The sequence below is a fragment of the Mustelus asterias genome, unplaced genomic scaffold (assembly GCF_964213995.1).
Source record: "Mustelus asterias unplaced genomic scaffold, sMusAst1.hap1.1 HAP1_SCAFFOLD_1442, whole genome shotgun sequence".
Taxonomy (NCBI): Eukaryota; Metazoa; Chordata; class Chondrichthyes; order Carcharhiniformes; family Triakidae; genus Mustelus; species Mustelus asterias.
In genome coordinates, this window is record NW_027591387.1 from 40,377 (window position 1) to 54,198 (window position 13,822).

Genomic DNA, 13,822 nt, shown 5'->3' on the forward strand with positions numbered 1-13,822 from the left:
ATATGTGGAGCATAAACTCCCGGCACGCGGCTCTGTGGCGCAATGGATAGCGCGTTGGACTTCAAAGTAATGTGCAAATTAGCCATTCAAAAGTTGCGGGGTCGAGTCCCACCAAAGTCTGACTTTGGGTCGGATTCGAAGCAAGCGGTTTGCTGCTTCATTGTTGTGATTGAGCTTTGGCACCGACGTTTCCTTCTCTCCATTCTGTTTCTGTTAACTCGACTCCCAGGGAAACCACTGACTCAAGAAGAAAACTTAATCCCCAGTGGCTTTCTTAAAGTTTGACACAACGTTCGCTGATTGCGTTAGAAATAGTAACATATTTTTCAATTAGATATGTTGCTTCTTTTGGAAGATAAAGCAGATTAAAGGACACACACACGCAACAACAAAAACTTATAAATAACTGCAATCAATAAAAAAATATCCGTGCCCTGCAGGGTGGTGGTGTTATTCTGATGTGTCTGCTGCGCTTGTCCTTCTAGTCTGTAATGGGCGTGGATTTGGAAGGTGCTGGCAAAGAAGCTTTGCTGAGTTGCTGCAGTGCATCTTGTAGATGGTGCACACTGCTGCCATTGTGCTTCGGTAGTGAAGGGTGTGATTTTTTTATGCATGGGAAGCGAATTAATTGGGATGCTTTGTCCTGGATGGTGCCAAACATCTGTAGTGCTGTTCAAGCTGTATTCACCCAGGCAAGTTATCTCAGCAAACCAGGTCATCCGGTTTCCTCCCACAAAGATGAGCAGGTTGGGTGGATTGGCCATGCTAGATTGCCCTTTGGTCTCCAAGGTGTTTGTATAGGTAGATTAGCGGGGTGGATGCGTGGCGCCGTGGGGATATTTCCTGTGTGCAATTCTCTGTCTGCGAGTCGATATAGACTCGATGAGCAGAATGGTCTCCTTCAGCACTGTCGGGATTGTATTAATCGAAGGCCATTTGACGGTTAGAAATTCCCGGAGGGAAAAAATGAAAATCTGTGTTTGAAGAACTTGCAGCATTGGGTTAATTGCAGATTAAATGTTTTTTTACTGCAAGATGATGAAAATACCTGAATCGTGTAAGTAAACATTCGAGATATTCGTGGGGAGTCTGGAAATATGGTTTTGTTTCATCTGTGGAGATCATGCACTGGAATGGGAAAGGCAACATGGACTAGCAAGAAACGGACATTGTGACTTACGCAATTGCAAAGATCACGTGAAAGAAGTCAAGGCTCTAACTAGATTTGAACTGAGAATCATCTGTTTACTAGAAAGGCGCTTTATCCAACTAAACCCCAGAGACTCTTGGGACAAGCGAGCGCTGGAAAAACGTTCCTGATCTTGTGGTATTTGTCAAAAAAGAGACACTTCCAGTGCATGTTCACACTGATTTGAAACGAGGGTCATGCCTGCTACCGGAAAGGCGCTTTCACCAACTAAGCCACAGAGCTTGACACTGCTACTCGTGGTACAGCGGAATGCTGGAAATACGTTCCAGATCTGGTGGTATTTGTGAAAAAAGAGATACGACCAGACCTGGAACGTAACTGTGAAAATAGAGATAGTTCACATTTCGAATGCAGACATTTCACGGGAACGACCGTTTCTCTCTCCACAGATGCTACGGGATCTCGGAAAGATTCATGAAAGAAAAATATTTGAATCCTACAGCGGTCTATTGAGACTGCACCGATTTCCCCATAAACCTTTCAAATCCGCCTTGCCCCGACATTGAACAAGCACATCAGAGGGAATTGCACACATCACTCAGTGAAACACTTCCGCTAAACATTAAGCGGTTTATCTTGAGCTGGTTCCATTTACTGTTTTCAGATCCACTTTTGCTATAAAAGTAGCCGTGTTCAGGATGTGATTCATACACACAGTTTTCTGCTCTGAAGGCAATTCTGTGGCGCGAGGTGATTTCTTTAAAATACTTCATTTAAACGGGATATGTGTGTCGCTGACCCGGGAAGCACATATTATCCAAATTAATTATCTTTGAGTAATTGGTATGAATTCATTCTGTAGCCACTGCAGTCCATGTGGTATCAGAACATGCACTGCTGTTAGGGAGGAATTTCCAGGATTGTGACCCATCGGAACAGCAATATGTTTCCAAGTCAGGATGATGTGGGTTTCGGAGTGGAACTTAGAGCGGGTCGTTGTTTCTCTGCGTCTGTTGCCCTTGTGCTGCCAGGTGAGAGATTTCTTGGGTTTGGATGGTGGCTCGCGAATGCGAAATTAAGGTCAGGAGTGAGATTTGAACCCTCTCCTCCAGTGGAGATTGTGACCTTGGACCGCTCGGCCATCCTGACCAGCGACGTCAATGTTTAAAATCTCTGCACAAATCGATTTGCATTCCATCTTTATTGTTATGACATTTAAAACTCTGTCTCCGACTTGACTGATTGAGGATGAACTGATCACTTATTTTGAGGTTCACGAACCATGTGAAGGTAAGACACAGAGTTCCACAGGTTTGAAGGGTGAATAGTCCAGCACCATTCCGTATTCTTCATCCAAATGAGAAACCCGAGCTGACAACCGATTCAAATTAGGACACCAGCTTTGGGTAGGAGTTGCCACCATGAAACCATGTGATTTCAGAAGCTCCAAAGCAGATTTAGTTTCATTTGCGGCACTAGTGGCAGATTTTGTCTTTCCAGAATCGGTCGTTCCGCCATGAAAATTAGCGCCGGGTTAGGTGGAATGGTCAAGTTATATTGCCCCTTAGTATCAGGAGCATTAGCATGTTAAATACGTGGGGTTACTGGGATAGGGCCTGCATGTTGTTGGCATAGGATCGATGGGCCGAATGGCCTCTTTCTGTACTGTAGGTACTCTATGAAGTTCGGGGTGGCAGTTTCACTTTTCTGAGAATATTGATGACTGTTCTCTGATAACATTAAAACTTCTAACCAGTCAATGCCTGTTTGAGAACTGGCCATGCATAGGGCTGACATCGAAACGGTTCATATTGAATTAGTTACAGCAAATTGATTCTTGAAGATGTGTGAATATAATGCTTTCAGAGATTGTCATATCTTCTTAAAAGATCAGTTGCGCTTGTTTTCCGTTTGTTCAGAAATTTTGTGAATCTATTTGGAGCGGGTGCAGTTGGTCAGTATCTGTGCCTCTTGCTTGGCCAACTACGCGGCAACAGCAGGTCCATTCCTGTCCAGATGTGTGGACACAAACAGCAAGTCCAAATTATTGTTCACTGCCGCCATCTCCTGGCTGAACGCAAGTTAACGATTCATTCAGAACCTTTTTTGGATTGGAGTGAAATAACATCAACGTGGTACTTTACCGATTAAAATGATTGTAAAACATGATATCAATCAAATTCCATGTTCCAGAGATCTGCTTTCTGATTGGGCGATCCTGCTCACCCCGATCTACGGAAAATGTAAAACTCCGCGAAACGGAACGTCGGTTATAGGATTCTCGAATCTTTGATTTCTGTGCCAATTCGTTCCTTGTGTATTAGTTCCGTAAATACAGGGGAAGTTGCAGAGTCAGGTGAGCGATGGTGGTGTCGTGGTGTCTGTGCGAGCAGTTGACCAAACGCCAGTTCCTGACCATCACAGTGGTGACTTATTTAATTAGCTATCGCAGGTCAGAACAGAAGAGGGTCACTCGTAAAATGGGACTCACTGAATGAATATTCTTATTATCAATGAGTTACGAACGGTAAATCCAGCTTCAATTTGCTTTCAGTGTAAACTTTGTTTCAATGGAAGAACAGGCCTCAAAACTAATCAATGAGTTCTCAGTCAGAAACCACAGTAAAAAAGGTAAGTTAAACAGTCCAGAAAAACGAGACAAGCCAAGTTCAGTTTATGAACGTGTGCTTTGGACACACCTGGTGTCTGATGAAATCAGCAATTCAGGTAGTTCCATAATTATAACTAATGAAATTAACGGGCACTTAAACAACACAGCGATGGTGGTATAGTGCTGAGCATAGCTGCCTTCCAAGCAGTTGACCTGGGTTCAATTCCCGCTAATCGTATTAATCAATTGTCACCTTATCCACGGCTTCTTGCGTTTCAAAGCATGTGGGCACAAACAGTTCGAACGCAATGTTTGCCGGTTGTGAATTAAAATGGACTTAACTTGTTTTTTTTTGCCGATGTTAAATTCGGCTTCAATTTTTTATGCTGAAAAAAATATTGAAATAGACGAAAATCTCTGAACTAATAAGTGAATTCATAATCAAAGATAAAGATACCAAAAAGAGAGAGACAAACAGATTTCACCTCACACGCTGTGCTTTGCATAATCTGGGTGCCTGACGAAGTTGCTATGAATGTTTCTGAAGTGGTTACATCATTCGTACGGATAAGCCGCTGTGGTGGCTGAGCAGTTAAGGTGTTGGACTCGAACCACAGCGGGGATTCCATGCGCAGGTTGGAAACCTGCTCGCAGCGGTTCTCATTTTAAATGTTTAATTACCTTCTCCAGGGCAGTCCACGGGAATGAATCGTAATTTTCAGTATTTTTTTTCTATGAAAAGCTGGATCTGTGCTGTGAGCCGGGCGCAGGAAGTTGGTATTGGAATGGGCACCAGGGTGTTCTCAGCTGGCATCTACAATATGGGCCGAATGGCTTCTGTGCTGTAACTTCCATGAGAAAAATCATAACGTGAAAGAAAATAAACATAGCAGCATAAGAGCAAAACAAGGTCTCTTGTCAGAGTAAGATTCTTATGTAATGACACACAGGACATAAGAAAAGCATTTCACCAGAATGCATTGAATGAATGAGAAATTCAAAATGCTGGGGATATGATATGACATCGTGTTCATTCAAACACATTGCAACAAGCTGAGCGTTCGGTCTTCCTGGTGATAACAGTTTGGGAATGGAAGGAGCACGTGAAAAATAGGGAGGAATAGTCATATTGGGACGTTAGTGAAAGAGGATTCTTGAGAATAATAAGACATCAATGGAAATTCCATGTTAGAATTGATTTCAAGATGTCTGGATTAAGTGCTCGCTTTTCCCAGGATCCCAAACACAAGCGACAAATTGATGGTATATATTCAGAGATTAGAGAATATTGCAAATAAACCGATGTTGCTTTAAAAGACGTCCAATAATTTCTGACAGATTGAATCGAGCTGGACAGCTCGTTCAGAAAGCAGTTGTTGTCTTGTTTACGCACACGATATATTTCTGGTACAATATGCACCAAGCCGACAAGATGACAGAGTCATATAGTCATAGAGGTTTACAGTAGGGAAACAGCCCCTTCGGCCCAACTCGTCCATGCCGCCCTTTTCTTTAAAACACCTAAGATAGTCCCAATTGCCCGCATTTGGCCCATATCCCTCTGTGCCCATATTGCCCCTGTAACTGTCTAAACGCTTTTTAAAAGACAAAATTATACCCGCCTCTACTACTACCTCTGGCAGCTTGTTCCAGACAGTCACCACCCTCTCTATGAAAAAAAATGCCCCTCTGGACTCTTTGGTATCTCACCCCTCTCAACGTGGACCTATGGCCTCTAGTTTTAGGCTCCCCTAATTTTGGGAAAATGTATTGACTATCTAGCTAATCTATGCCCCTCATTATTTTATAGACCCCTATAAGATCATACCTCAGCCTTCTACGCTCCAGAGGAAAAAGTCCCAATCTACCCAGCCTCTCCTTATAATTCAAACCATCAAGTCCCGTTAGATGCCAGTAAATTTCTTCTGCACTCTTTCCAGTTTAATAATATCCTTTCTACATTAGGGTAACGAGAACTGTACACAGTATTCCAAGTGTAGCTTTACCAAGGTCTTGTACAACTTCAACAAGACGTCCCATCTATTGTATTTCATGTTCTGACCAATGTAACCATGCATGCTGAATGCCGTCTTCACCAGTCTGTCCACCTGTGACGTCAGTTTCAAGGAGCTATGAACCTGTACCCCAAGATCCCTTTGTCCTGTAACTCTTCCCAACACCCTACCATTAACTGAGGAAGTCTTGCCTGGTTCAATCTATCAACATGCATCATTTCGCATTTATCTAAATTAAACTCTATTCGTCAGCCCACTGGCCCAATTGATCAAGATCCCGTTGCAATCAGAGATAACCTTCTTCACTCTCCACTATGCCACCAATCTTGGTGTCATCTGCAAACTTACTAACCGTGCCTCCTGTATTCTCATCCAAATCATTAATATAAATAACAAATAACAGCGGACCCAGCATCGGTCCCTGAGGCACACCGCTGGTCACAGGTCTCCAGTTTGAAAAACAGCCCTCGACAAGCACCCTTTGCTTTCTGTCATCAAGCCAATTTTGTATCCATTTAGCTACCCTGGATTCCGTGAGATTGAACCTGATGCAACACCCTATCATGTGGTACCTTGTCAAGGCCTTGCTAAAGTCCATGTAGGCAACATCAAGTTCACTGCACTTGATTACCCCTTCAAAAAACTCAATCAAAATTGTGGGACATGGTTTTCCACTCACCAAGCCATGCTGACTGTCCCTAATCAGTCGTTGCGTCACTAAATGCCTGTCGATCCTGTCTCTCAAAATACCTTCCAACAACTTACCCACCACAGCTGTGAGGCTCACTGGCCTGTAATTCCCAGGCTTTTCCCGGCAGCCCTTTTTAAACAATGACATATGAGAGTGTGTGGAAAATGTGTGTGAGAGTCAGAACTGGATCCGAAATGAAACCAGTGGTGGCGGTACAGAGTAATTTAAAGACAGAGAGCGGACGGAGCAGAGACAAGCTGCTGTCAGCTCCCGGCTCCGCCAGCCTCTCTGTGTTTGTCTCTCCTCACAATCTATCCCATTACAATTAAAACTTGACATTTCGCATTCTCAGACTAATTATTTCTGTTACTGAAATCCGAATATTTCCTGTTGAGAAAGTTCCATCCGAATTCCGGGCAGCAATTTCCATTTCAACCCGTCTCTTTGCTGCATTGATCGCGCTCTCTCAGTCCAGCGCTGACTTATTCTCCGTTTGTCAACTGAAATCTTGCAATCGACGAACATTTTCCATTAAATTTTCTCTTCAGGCCTGAGCAAGGGAACAGCGCGATCCTATGCCAGGAAATCTTGCGATTTGACACCAGAAGGACGGCGAGATCCGGCGCTGAGGGCGGACACACAAACACAATAACATTAGTCTAACCCAGCCGCCCCTTCAACACACTCTCTCTGACACAATATTCACATTTGCACATTGACAAGTCAAACTATGTCTCAGTTTGCGTGGAGGACGCGGAAAGTCTGCAGAGAGATTTGGATAGGCTGAGCGAGTGGGCGAGGATCTGGCAGATGGAATATAACGTTAGCAAATGTGAGGTTATCCACTTTGGAAGAAATAATAGTAAATTGGAATATTATTTAAATGGAGAAAAATTACATCGTGCGACTGTGCAGAGGGACCTGGGGGTCCTTGTGCACGAATCGCAAAAACTCAGTCTGCAGGTGCAGCAGGTGATCAAGAAGGCGAATGGAATGTTGGCCTTTATCACGAGGGGGATAGAATATAAAAGCAGGGAGGTCTTGCTGCAACTGTACAAGGCACTGGTGAGGCCGCAACTGGAGTACAGTGTGCAGTTTTGGGCCCCTTATTTGTGAAAATATATATTGGCCTTGGAGGGAGTGCAGAGAAGGTTCACCAGGTTGATACCGGAGATGAGGGGTGTAGCTTATGAGGAGAGATTAAACAGATTGGGTCTGTACTCGTTGGAGTTTAGAAGGATGAGGGGTGATCATATAGAGACATATAAGATAATGAAGGGGCTGGATAGGGTAGAGGTGGAGAGATTCTTTCCACTTAGAAGGGAAACCAGAACTAGAGGGCACAGCCTCAAAATAAGGGGAGGGGGGGTGCGGTTCAGAACAGAGTTGAGGGGGAACATCTTCTCTCAGAGGGTAGTGAATCTCTGGAATTCTATGCCCATTGAAGTGGTGGAAGCTTCCTCGTTGATTATGTTTAAATCACGGGTAGATAGTTTTCTGATCGATAAGGGAATTAGGGGTTATGGGGAGCAGGCGGGTAAGTGGAACTGATTCTCTTCAGATCAGCCATGATCTTGTTGAATGGCGGGGCAGGCTCGAAGGGCCAGATGGCCTACTCCTGCTCCTATTTCTTATGTTCTTATGTTCAGATTGACAGCTCCCAGGGCAGGCTTTCCTCTCTCGCTCTGTGCTGTGGATTATCGGGGATTAGTTGGAGTTTCACAGCTCAGTAACTGTTAAAGCCTCTGAGGCCGGCGATGTTCACTGTGTCAGTTCCCCAGATTCGGGGGTTGCAGCCAATCAGAGCTGTGCCTGGGTTACCCCGGAACTGGTTGAAATGATGATCTTGTTCACAAGCTGAATTCTATATGATCAGATGTAGATACATATTATGTGCATTCAGACACTAAACAATATTCAGCCTTCATAAAGAGTTGATGAGAGTGGGTGGAGGGATAGACAGAGACAGAGTCTGCTCGGCTAGATAATGTATCAATGCCAAAAGTCCTTGTAAATTCCGGTTTGGAGAAACAGAAGCTGCAGTCTTAGCTCTGACTAATATTGTAGTAGAAACACATTATTCATCCCACAATCAGGAACAGTGCTGCATTCTGATAGAAGGGATGGAAAGAGGCAACAGAACATAGAACCCCTGCAGTACAGAAGGAGGCACTTTGGCCCATCGAGTCTGTACTGACGACAATCCCACCCAGGCCCTATTCCCATAACCCCACACATTTACCCGTCTCATCCCACTGACACTATGCATTCAATCCATGGTCAATCAGCCTAACCCGCACATATTTGAACTGTGTGGGGAAAACGAGGGAACCTGGAGGCAACCTATGCAACATGGGGAGAAAATGCAAATTCCAAGCTGACAGTGAACTGAGGCCGGAATGGAACCTGTGAGGCAATATGTTAACCACTGTGTCAATGATTGTGCCACCCTGCCACTCTGAATGCTCCAGTTCTACACAGGATTGCAGGATCAGAGGAACCTGAGGTTTAGAGAGATCTTTGAACGTGAGGAGATTTTGAGTGAGTCGTTCGGGAAGTGGATTGCATCTTCGGCCTCATTAATTAGGACACTGAATATAAAAGAAGGGAAGCTATGCTCAATCTTTATAAAGCTCGGATCAACTGCGGCTGTTTTAGAATCACAACGAGACCTGGTAACCACACTTTAGAAATTGTGTGAGGGTCCTTAGGAGGGAGAAAAGGAGATTTACTGGTTTGGACCCAGCGATGTGAGATTTTAGCTACAAGGTTTGGTTGGATAATTCGGAGCGTTTTCTCTTTGCAGCACACGAGATTGAGTGGTGTAAGAGACGTGTAAAAAACATATTGAACTAAGGCACATAGGGGAAGTTGCTACATTAACTGCGAGCACGGAGATTCGGGGATAGGTGTTGAATGTTTAAGGCAGGATGTGTTGGAGGCATAGGATCCCTACAGTGCGGTAGGAGGCCATTCTGCCCACTGATTCTGCACCGACTCTCTGACAGAGAATCCCTCCCCATCCCTGTAACCACACGTAATGACCCTGCTAATCCCCCTGACACTAAGGGTCAATATAGTCTGGCCAATCCACCTAATCTGCACCTTGTTGAAACTGGGAGGAAACCGGAACACCTGAATGAAACCCAGGCAGACACGGGGAGAACGTGCAAACTCCATACAAAATGTCATCTGGATTCGAAACGTCAGCACCTTCTCTCCTTACAGATGCTGCCAGGCCTGCTGAGATTTTCCAGCATTTTCTCTTTTGATTTCAAACTCCACACAGACAGCACCCAGGAATGTTAGAAGTGGACTTTAGTTTTCTGCAGGTTAGAGCAGCTGGAGATTTCCCTTCGAGTTTCTGGTATATGGAAAGCAGCGGAGCATCCAAAAATAGAACTGAGAATGAATATAACCACGGTAGTTATTCACATGGCAGTAACACCCTCTGCATCAATACATGTGCTGATCGCGTGGCCTAATGGATAAGACTTCGTGATTACGCTGTTATCAGAAGATTGTAGTTTCGTGTCCTGTCACCGTCGCATTATGCAGAAAAGATCCGGAAAACCACCATGTTACTTATCAACTATTAGTTTAGCATTTTCTTGCAAACATTGCAGGGCGCCTTTTCAGGAAGTATTTCATTGTTGTCTGCTTCATTCAATTTTCTCATATCATTAATTTATTGAGCTCCTGAGAAATCAATCTCATCTGTGTAATCTTAATAAATTATTGATGCTCCCGAATGGAGCAACAGGCTTTGCAGCAATAGATTTCATAGAATTCTGTGGGGAGGGGAATCTATTCTCCTCAGGAAGAGGTTTAATAATGAACTGAATGAACTGTTTTTGTTTACAGGGATGAAAGGCAATGTCACTGCGCTGGTAATCCAGAGGCCCGCACTAATATTTGCGGACACGGAGTGAATCCCACCATGGCAGCTGGTCAAATTTAAATTCACTGATTTGATCAATCTAGAATTGAAAAACTGGGTCTCAGTAATGGCCGCCTTGAAACTACCGTCGATTGTTATAAAACCTCATTTGGTTCACCAGTGCACTTTAGATAAATAAGTGTGCCCTCCTTACCTGGTCTGGGCACATGTGTCTCCAGAGCCAGAGCAATGTGGGTGACTCTTACCTGCCCTCTGAAATGGGCGAGCAAGCCACTCTCAGTTGAAGGGCAATTCGGGAAGGGCAACAAATGTTGGTCCTGCAGGTGAAATCCACAGCCCATAAAAAGAAGAATCATTAAGAACAAAGGAAAGGCCTAGTAAAGTTTTGACTGTTTGCATCTTTCTTTTCTTGTAATAACAAGGCTGAGGGGTGGCCTCATTCTGGGCTTGAAATTAGTGAAAGATTTCGATAAAATGGACCAGAGAAGGGCAGATAAGAATGTATCTCACTCTCTCATATATGTCGTTGACTGTTGGTGGTTTCAGCACAATGAGGTAACTGCTCCAGTGTATCAGAGAATCCTAAGTGTACGAGAGGAATTGTACCAGCAATGCCTCCCCGACGTCCTCCAGGTTGAAGCGATTCATTCATGCTGATGACTGGGAGCAGTTTGTTAGTCATCGTTCAAAATGGCCAAAATCGGTCCCCCAAGCTGCAGCACGCTTTGAGTCACAGGATCTTAATGATGAGGCAGAATGGCGGCAGAGAAGAAAGTAACAGGAAGCTAATTCTGCGCTCTTGATCCCACTACCTCGTGGGACATCCTGTCCCATGTGTCCAAAGATCTGTGGGCCGAGAATCGCCCCGTTCACTCACATGAAGATCCATAGGAGAAACTTACGGACCTGAGTGGATGTTATCCTCGAATCGATGGACAGCCAACGACAACAAATGTTTGTTACAAAGTAAATGCCATTAAAAGCCACGTTCAATATTAGTGTTGCTAAAACTTCTCATCGCCAACAGAACATGAACAAGTGTTGTCTGTTTGTCCCTCTCTAATACGTGAGCTTCGTTCTACCCGAGTTTGCTGGCATCTACTCGCCGAAACCAGAACTTCAACAGAGGGAAGATATTCACATAAAGTTTCGATATTGCAGGAACAGGTCAATATGAAGAATTAATAATGGGATGGGATAGGACAGACCTCGTAATGTAATCAATAAATCCACTCTAAAAATCACTGTTAAATTATGATTGGATCGGCAACATTTGCAATTTGCTGTCGTCCAGAAAATTGGAGACGATTAGCGCAGCTGTAATTAATGGAAATCTGGAAGGAGGGGTGTGTCGAGCAGTTTACCAATTAGAACTAATTGACCCAATTTCATTTAGGTATATTATTTATTGAATTACTCCAGATTTACAAAGTATTTGCAAAGACAGAGTCACACAGAATGAATCATTCACTCATACACACCCACAGTGACTGACAGATAGACAATGAATTCCACACTCAAATCCTGTACCACACACCAAGTGACACAGAATGACTCCTACATCGATACACATAGAATAGTTACAGCACAGGAAAAGATCATTCAGACCTTTGTGTCTGGGAGTTGTCTTTCAATAGAAGCTCAGCTACCCCAGTCCACAGCATGAAAGCATAGGAGCAGAATTTGCAGGAGACACAATACATCGAGGAAAGTGAGTTGTGAAGAGGACAGAAGGAGCATGCAGCTAGTTATAGACGAGTTCTGGACATGGGTTGAAGCCTGGCAACTGGAATATAATGTGAAGTTATTTATTTTGGCAGAAGGAGTACAAAATCAGATTATTACTCAAATATAGAACGGTTGTGGAATTCGAAGTTGCAGAGGGGGTCTCGGTGTTTTAGTGCATGAGGCGCAAATAATTAGTATGCAGGTACAGCAAGTAATAAAGAAGGTTAATTGAATGTTTGCTTTATTACAAGCAATTGACCATGAAAGAAACGAATATTATGCTTCAGTTGTACAGGTCATTTGTGAAGTATCTCGACCATTGTGCGAAATTTTGGTATCCATATTCTATGAAGGATGTAATTGCGTTGGAAACGGTCCAGAAAGCTTTACTAGTTTGATAACTGAGTGGGTGGACAGTGCAGACGAGATTTACTAGGCTGAAAGGTAACGCAAACTGGCTGAATTGGAGGTAACTTGCTCGATGTACATCAGATCTTGAATGACCTTCAGAAGATACACGTGAAAAGGACGTCTCCAGTTGTGGGTGAATTCAGAAAAACAGACACTTAAAGAAAACTGATCTTCCGCTTTTCGGGCTGAGGTGAGGAGAATTTTGTTCTCTCAGAGTATTGTGCGACTTTGGAACTCTCTGACTCAGAAGGCGGTGGAGGCAGGGTACTAAATATTTACTAAGGCAGAGATGGATAGATTATTGTTCGGCAACAGAATCAAAGGTTATCGGAGGTAGATGGGAATGTGGAAATTGAACCACAAACAGATCAGCCATGATCTTATTGAATGGCGGGGCAGGCTCGTGGGGCCGAATGGCCTACTTCTGTTCCTGTTTCCAGTGTTCTTGTGTATGTATCCTAATTGTTAATTTCCCCTGAACTGGATTGCTGAAACGCACCAATCCTCAAGGCTCAGTGGGAGAACCAGAGTAATACCAAAATGTGGAAAAAATAAAACAAAACCGTGGGATTGCCAACTCTGTCAGACTGTATGGTTTCTTCTCTGCAATGATTTCTCGGGAGATGAGCTCTGCCCCAACTTTTGTTCATTGTCGCCATCTCCATTGCGAAGAACTTTCTTTTTAAATTGTGTCTGGGATCATGCAGGATTTGAACCGGAGACCTCCAGCATTGTAATGTCATTACCCCAAGCAAGAATCATGCCCTCTGGCCAGTGAGGTGAGCCAGCCGCTACATGAAGATCCAGTGCAAACATACTTTTATTGTCTCCCTAAGCTTATCAACCATCTTTTCGCAACGCAATTGTAAAATCAGAAATGTTAATGAACAATGGACAAAATGCTGGAAAATCTCCCGGGTCTGGTCGCATTTGTAAGGAGAGAAAAGAGGTGACGTTTCGAGTCCAGCTGACCCTTTATCAGAGCTAAAAGGCAATAGAAGGTGACCTGCTGGGATGGAAATTTCCTCTGTTTTGCAGCAACTACATTTCCAACATATTCCATCTGGCTGGGCATCCAGGAGCGATGGTGAGGGTGACCTTCTTCCCCAAATATTCATGGATCGAAAATCAAATGGATGGAAGCCTTTTTCCAAGCTCCTGCGTGACTGAGGAGATGGCCGAACGGTTTTAGCGATGGTCTACACGGGTGAGTTTAAAACTCACTCTCATCATTAATCTACGGAACGTTTAACAAATAACTTCTCTGTATTTGAACACATGCAGCTGTGGTCTTCCACACTTTGCTCATGTCGGT